The sequence below is a fragment of the Rhinolophus hipposideros genome (assembly GCF_964194185.1).
Source record: "Rhinolophus hipposideros genome assembly, chromosome: 2".
NCBI lineage: Eukaryota > Metazoa > Chordata > Mammalia > Chiroptera > Rhinolophidae > Rhinolophus > Rhinolophus hipposideros.
Window position 1 is genome coordinate 8,981,901 of NC_138048.1, and position 8,556 is coordinate 8,990,456.

General features: G+C 37.7%; 1 pseudogene across 1 annotated transcript; it reads right to left on the bottom strand.

Moving 5' to 3' along the window:
• Positions 1–1,925: 1,925 nt before the first annotated feature.
• LOC308506440 (translationally-controlled tumor protein-like) lies at positions 1,926–2,503 on the bottom strand (annotated as a pseudogene). The gene has a single exon. The product of its transcript is annotated as a translationally-controlled tumor protein-like (transcript).
• Between the last annotated feature and the right edge of the window lie 6,053 nt (positions 2,504–8,556).

Consider the following 8,556-nt stretch of genomic DNA (forward strand, 5'->3'; position numbering starts at 1 on the left):
CACAATGGCTATCATCAATAAGACAAATAGTAACAAGTGTTGGAGAGGCTGTGGAGAAAAAGGAACCCTCATACACTGTTGGTGGGAATGCAGACTGGTGCAGCCATTATGGAAGGCTGTGTGGAGGTTCCTCAAATGATTAAAGATAGAACTACCTTATAACTGAGCAACTCAACCATAAAAAGTAATGAAATCTTACCATTTGTGACAACATGGATGGACTTAGAGGGTAATGCTAAGTGAAGTAAGTGAGACAGAGAAAGACAAATACCATATGATCTCACTTATATGTGGAATCTGAATAACAAAATAAACTAACAAACAAAACAGAAACAGACTCATAAATACAGAGACAAACTGATGGTTGCCAGATGGTAAGGGGGTTTGGAGGCTGGGTAAAAAAAGTGAAGGGATTAAGAAGTACAAATTGTCAGTTATAAAATAGTCATGGAGATGTCAAGTACAGCATAGGGAATATAGCCAATAATATTGTAATAACTATGTATGGTGCCAGATGTGTACTAGACTAATTGAGGGGATCGCTTTGTAAATTATATAAATGTCTAATCACTTCGCTGTACACCTGAAGCTAATATAAAATAATAATGAATGTCAACTGTAATTGAAAAACAAAAAAAATTAAAAACACAACTAGTACCAATGCAACTTAAAAAAAATAGTATTTTTCCGTAAATGCCAGTAACTGTGGCTATTTGTCAGATACAGAATAAGTGATACAACAAATAAAAACAGCAAGAAACAAATGAGATTGGTCACTTGTTGATATTTGTTGAAGCTGCCTGACAGGTGTACAGGGTTTTATTATACTATTCTTTCTACCTTTGTATATGTTTGATTTTTTTTTCCATCATGAACATATTTAGAAGTTTTACCTGTCCAAAGGGAAAAATAAAGGTCAAGGACAGTATATGAGAAAAGCAATGTTCCTGGTTAGGAACCCATTCATGTTAAGTAAGTGCAAACAAATTCAAGTGAATTGGTATATCAGAAAATTTAGATTCTTTCTGGTTCATCCGGAGAGATGGGTGCTATACACCCTAGTTTGTCCTAAAATTTCTTTTACCAGTATCGATGCTAGTATGTAATAGATGATAACAATAAACATTACATTAAGCAGAAAAACACATTATATATATATATAATATGTTTTGCTGTATCTACATCTTTTTCAGCTAGATTGATCTGACTGCCAATGAGCATATTCTCCAGTTGTATCTGTTCAAATATTTGCTGGTAGATAAAGATAAATCTTTTCTAGTAGAAGATGAGAATAACAGTTTATTTTGAAAATGCATAGGTGTAATTCACAAGGTGATCAATTTTAAGATATTGTGTCAAAATGTATAGTATACATTTAAGGTAGAATTAAAATTTTTAATGGAATACTATTATTTACTGAGTGTTTTAGGGAGTCATCGTATCTTCAATTAAACATTAAACACATACAGCAGCCTCAATACTATAAAGATATCTTTTTTTTTCTTTTAGCTCCCAACTGTCTGAGTCTTTTGTTATTCTTCTGGTAAGCTCTTCCAGAGTTAACTACTTCTGTTTGTAAGTGATGAAATGTCTAAGGAATCCATGGTGTTCTGGGATTGGTCTTTCCCTTCACTTCAAGTCAGAATTAGGACTTTTGACCTTGTTTGTAGTATTGCAGCCCCAGAGTAGTTTTCACTGTAGCGGTTATCTGAAGACAGTTACACGCTTCATGGTAGTGGCCCATACACCAGGCTTAGCTTCTCCAGGAACTCTACACAGGATGGATTGAAACATGTATTAAACTGAGAGGCATTCTCTCCAATGGGTTTTAATGTATTTCATTTTTAGACAACCTACATGACATGTTTTTCTTCCAAAACAATGCCTCTGCTCCAAATAAATCAAGGTCAAAATAAATGAAGAGCTCAAGATAACATCAATCCCATTTTTTCTTGTCCTGGTATGTGGATGAAAAGCAGCAGCCAGTTAGGGTGATGACCGGTAATGAATCCAAATTGCCAACTGTGTTTTTCCATTTCTAAACCTTCCTTAAGGAAAATCATGTACGGGGTCACACCATCCTCAGGGCAGTTCAGCAGAGCAGCCTGCCATCTGGATTCCGGTTTTCACCAATAAAGACCTGGTAGTTTTTGAAATTAGCAAGGAAGTACTTGATTTGTTCTGCAGACCCTGTCACGAAGGTTTCACTCTTTCTGGTCTCTGTTCTTCAAGTTTCCCTTTGATTGATTTTATGTCATCCTTGATGTACCTCTTGTAGGCTTCTTTAGTGAAGCTGGTTTCCTGCAAATGACGGTTCATGACAATATCAACACCAGTGACTAGTGGGCTTTCGGAGCCTTCGCCCTCCGGGCCTTCAGTGGAGGCATTTCCAACAATGAGAGAGTGATCAGTGTTATCCTCTGTCCCACTGACCATCTTCCCCTCCACCTCCAGGCACAACCCGTCTGCCAACCTCCCGGATCCTGTAGATGTCGGAGAACATCTCCTCATGGCTGATGAGGTCCACGCAGATGAACCTGACGGTAGCTGGAAGGAGGCAATGCTGTCTCACCAGGAGTCCCGAGCAGCCCAGCAGAGCCGGAGGGAGGGGCAAGTGGGAAAAGCAAGGTATCTTTCAACAACAAGTTACAAGGGAATCACAATTTGAGATAGTATGTCTTTATGTAAATAATTCACCACTTTATCTCATAGCCAAACCATGGATCCATTATAAAAAAGGATTATCTCATAAGAACATGAAACTGGTGATTACAGTTGATTAAGAGCACGCTGTAAAATGGCAATAATCCATTTACAGAGGATCCTAAAGATGAAATTTGAGGAAGTTTGAAAAATGCTCCTCTGGCATACAATGTGATATATAGACGATGTATTATAGAATTGTGCACTTGAAACCTATGTAATTTTACTAACCATTGTCAATTCCAATACATTTAAGAAAGAAAGAAAGAGAGAGAGAGAGAGAGAGAGAGAGAGAGAGAGAGAGAGAGAAAGAAAGAAAGAAAGAAAGAAAGAAAGAAAGAAAGAAAGAAAGAAAGAAAGAAAGAAAGAAAGAAAGAAAGAAAGAAAGAAAGAAGGAAAGGAAAGAAAGAAAGAAGGAAAGAAAGAAAGAAGTGCTCCTCTGGAGGTTGTTCCATTTCTATTTTCTCAGTATCAACATTTTATATGAGAGCAAATATATCACATTTAGGAGTGATTGCTAAAATCAAAGGGAAATGAATCAGTTTCTGAATGTTGCTATTTAAGTTACAAAAAGGAATATTCCTTCTGTCACATATAAATATCTCTATGAATATATAGTTATGAATTGCATTCCATCTTTCCATGAAAGTGGTCTTAATAGTATATTGTTATGCCATACAATACAAACTAAAAAATGAATACTGTGTTATCTCTTTTTTATCGTTCTTTGTTAAAACACACTGGTTTTGATCACAAGAGCAGTGACTTGCAACGGCAACGACCAGCTCCCTGTGGGATCAGTCCGTCTTCTCTGATTGGCGGGAAGTGTTTCTGTACACCGGAGTGCTCATTGACGACATAGAAATAGACAAACTGTTAGCTAACAATTCTTCATCCTGCTCAGAGTCTTACTGGGGAAAATTGGGTCAAGGGTAGTTGCCCAAGTTTTAACTCAGTTCAGAAAGTCTAATGAGTCAGAAAGAAATTACAATTTCTGTATCTTTATCAAATGCTGATTTGATTTGGTTGTGATGGCTGTGATCCAGGTTATCACATAAACGTGTCCTAAAAAACAAGTCACTGTTGCCGTGATCTAAATATTTAATCATGAGTACATTGTATTCAAGGCTGTATATGCTTGATTTTTAGAGAGTGACATTTTCCTCGGTGCTAAAAAAGAAGCAAACACTCAAAAGAAATGTGATGAGTACACTGCTTACTAATAATACCTCCATTTATGTAGACTTTTAGGGTCTTCAAAGCCATTCTAAATTTATATCCAAAATGTTGATAAAAGGGCTATATGATTGTTACACTTACTGCCCAGAATTGAACTATGTCATTTGAGGCTCAAAACAATGTTACCGTATAGGCAGGGCAGGTGTCATCGTTACTGTTTTATAAGAGGGAAAACTAAGACTCAGAGAAGTCAAATAACTTGGCCAGGATCACAGAAAAAGAGGAAAGTCTAGAAGCAAACCTATGTCTCTTGGATCCTAGCACCATTTCCCTTCTGACATGCCACATAGCTTTAAAGATAGTTCCGAGTGATGAATGACTTTAAATCACTTGTTTACCTTTGGAAAGGATTTTTCTCCCCAGATCCTCAGCTGCCTGGCATCAGCCCGCTGCCCAGACTCTTGGAGTCATGATGAAGGAGGGAACAGGTGGCAGCTTGATCATCTGCCATGCATAAAGACTCGGATACTTCATTTTGGTAAAGGGTTTCCAGGCTCAGATTTGCCAGGCATTCTAAAATGGAGAGAAAAACAAATTTACCTCTGCAGCGCATGGAAAAATAAACACCGATGTCAGGATTTTGTGTTCCAGATGACAGTATCATTTGAATGATAGCTAGTTGTTGTTTTTAGAAAGAGAATAAAATTTCAGCTCTGTGTACCAAAACTATGGTCTCATCCATTAAGGACACAGACACAGAAGCAGGTAAAAACCATCCATATCTGTAGTTCCTATAGGACTAGGTAATGATTAAATAAATAACTGGTTCTCATCCTACAACTCAATGTTTAACAAAGTCCAAACAGACTGCTGCCACATTTTTAAGTCAACACTGATATCTAAAATAAACACAGGCTGACTAACACACACTGGTACTTTAATGAAAATATGTTGTGGAATAGCTCCTAGCCAAGAGAAGTTACTGGGTTTTTTCTCTGGGTAACTGTTGATGAGTCAGAAGAATAATAACCCCCTAAACATTTTTTAAATGATTTCATTCAACGAACTTCCTTTTTTGAGTACTTCCTCGCAAGAACGGTGAAGGGAACGAGATTTTACCAGATGTTCAACTTAACAAGTGAGCTTGTCACAGTTTCGTAGAAGCTGGTGGAAATGGTGAACCTCCTAGGTTAGAGAATAAAGACTTCCTTATAGCATAACCAGTGGCAGCATGTGAAAGGAACTCTGTGCTTAAGGAAGCCTCTTCTTTTATACCGACCAGTAAGCATGCCTGTTTATTGCTGTTGAGGGAGACACTTCCTCACTCTTCTAAGGCAGTTTGCTATACAAACATCCTTGAAAAATTGTCCAAAACAAAGACAGTCAATGTCTCTACTTGGAAGCTGTGTATAATGTGAGAAATCCTGGGAAAACTGTCTCCAACACTTATTCTCTACCAGACACTGAGAGATGCTAGGATCAGATATGACGATTACAAGAAGGACCATGCTCTCTTGTTCCTGATAAGTCTAATATTGTTAATAAATTCAACCATGATGTTGAACTCTTAAATTCTGTCCATTGAAAATGTGGAAGCTCTGTTTGTTCAGTATCTGTCCTTAACTTGATTCTTATAATCAAGAAAATTGGTGGAGGATCCACAGAACAGAAATCCTGTTTCTCAGCTCCCAACTTGTTTGCTAGTGAAGTGCCAAAGTGATTGAATGCCAGCATAATGGAGCTAACACATTGCAATTGCATTAGAGCACAATATTGCCTCATTTCCAAAGTGCCCAGCCTGTGGCAGGATCATCCGAATGACATAAAGATAAAGGTCATTAACAGGGGAAGTAGATAGCAGTGTTTAAAGATAGAAGTGAACGCTGATAGAAAAATATTATGAGGGAAACCTCCCCTAATTATACCAGTGGGACTTTACTGCAAAAGAAATGAGAGTCAAGCCACACCAAAATTCAGACCAAAATAGTTGGCTTTAGTCAATGCTTCAGAGATATTTAAAATAATTTAGAGGTGAGTTTTTCTACGGGGACTTTAGCATTATCACCAGAATGTATTAAGAGAAGTTCTCAAATTCCACCGAGAATATTTAATCTGAGCCTCTGAAGACATGGATGTTTCATCCAAATCATTTCAACTTCAGGTGACTCTTTACAATGACACTTCTCATTAAGATGATCCAGATCCCTTTCGTCTGACTTTGTTTTTATGAAGCAACTTTTCAATTGTAATTCGACCTCCCAGCAGACTTTTCACAATTGAGAGAAAATACTGACCTGAGAACATGAGCATTCCAGACCTCTTAATAGCTCTATTTTTTCCCCTCTCCAAATTGGTTAATTGGCAATTAGATTTATCAATCAGGCTTCTGTGAATTCAGTTAGTACAAGCCAGTTCCATCAGAGTCAAAAAATACCAGAGTTTCAGTGCCGGTGCCCTTAGACTCACCAGTTCCATTCTAGGAAACTAACCCACAGATATACTCACATGTGTACACAGATGTACGTTGAGGTATACTCACAGAAAAAATGTTAGTAGTGACAAGGATTAGAAGCAACCTAAGTACCCAACCACTAGCGGAAAGGTTATATGAATGACAGCACATTTAGACAATGGAACACTAAGCAACTGTAAAGAATAACGAAGATAGTGTATGTAGTGATACATATGGGAAAATCTCCATGATAAGTTGTTAATAAATGTGCACAATTATTTTTCATGCTAGCATTTGTGTAAAAAAAAAGGAAATACACACACAAATACTCATGTATATTTGTTCATGCATATTATCCACAGAGGGTGCCAAAAAATGTATACACATTTTAAGAAAGGAAAAATCTGTATTAAAATTTTAATACTCAATATATAACGATAACAAACGATGAATACATTTCTTAAAATGTGTACACATTTTTTTGCACCCTCTGTATTTAAATACGAAAAGGTGTTAGCAGAGGTTACCTTTGGGGAAGAAAATAGGACGGCAGAGGGATATGAGTGGAAAGGACACTCATGCTCTCTCACTCATCTCTCCTCTTGTACTTTTTCAATGTTTAAAACCATGGTAATGTATATTTTCAAGTGAAGAAAATTAACTGTTTGCTAATTCTAATTGTTCCCAGTCTTACTTCTTCTTCATTAATGTTAATGTGGAAAGGAGGGAGGGAGGGAAGGAGAGAAGGAGAAAGGAAAGCTCCCTCGTATTCCCACCACTCAAGAAAAACCATCATTAATATTTTGGGTTAATATTTTATTATATTGATATAACTGTCCAGTCTTTTTTCTCTGCCTTTTTCAGTTAAAAGTATGGTTTCACATTGCAAGTATGCTTATATCTCCTGCTTTTGTCACTTAATATGTCACGGTTGTCATGTCACTAAATATTCTTCTACATGTTGTTTCATGTTGCATTGTACTCCAGAACATGGATATACTATAATGTATCCAATTAATCCCTTAATGTTGGATATTTAGGCATGTAGAGTTATTGTTGAGAGTTGAAAACTTAAAAACCATAATAATGAGACTGGTTTTTGTGTGTGATTTGAGACACTGTTTTTTTTCCTAATAGTCACACTTCATTCATAGACAATTAACACAGTTCTCTCTACTTTCTCACAACCCTGGTACCTCCCTTAGCCAAAATCATGCATGCAATATTTTATTTATAAAAAGGCCTATTGTTACCAATGAGTAACTGACAAAATGCAGTGCATTAAAAATATTTCACAACACATTTTCACAGAACGAACAAGGACCCGCTGAAGAGCATCCATGTGTACGTGAGGTGCGAGGACGAGACAGGAGACAATGACATCTCGCTATTGGAGCTGGAGCTGCCCACCCAGTGCCCGGATATGGAACTCCCCGTCTGCAAGCCGGAGAGGGACTTTGCAGAGCATATCCTCATCCCGGGGGCAGCGGGCCTCCTCATTGGCTGGACACTCAATGGCTCTGAGCTGGGCAACACGTTGACACAGATGCCAGTTATGCCCATGGACAGTGAGGCGTGTGGCAGAGCCCTTAATGTGGTAGTCATGACGAGGACCCACTGTGAGAGCGGAGCAGCGGCCAGAGGGGTGCGGTGGATGGAGGGCAGCGTAGTCGCCAGAAAACACAAAGGGACCTGGTTCCTGACAGGGATTCTGTGCTCAGCACCCCCAGAAGAGTAGACATGTGTTTCTTCTCACCAAAGTTTCAAGATCCTCACTCTGGTTTAGACAAATCATGAACTGACTAAACCCAGCTAACCAGAAAGAACAAAATATGCAGTGGGATTCCAAATGTTAACTGCAAGCATGGAGTTAAATTGAAATTTCACAGCAAAACTGTTGTGACAGTTTCTGCACAACCCACCCAGTCTATAAATCATAGGTTATCGCTTAGGAGATTGTCAGAGTGCCGTGACAGCTCTTTCCTTGGGATTTTTGTTTTTTATCTAAACAGAAGCCTTAAGGACTATGAGATATATTAAATAATAAAAACGTGTCTGTTGAACATTAAAAAAAAGTTTCACAAATTATTTGCTCATGGTTGTGACATGAATTAGAACTAAAATATTTAGCATGCTTTAAAACCAAATTGAAGGGGTTATCTTTTTAAGTGTTAACATATGAAGGGATGTCCATTTTATTTAACAGAAGGTATAAGACAAAG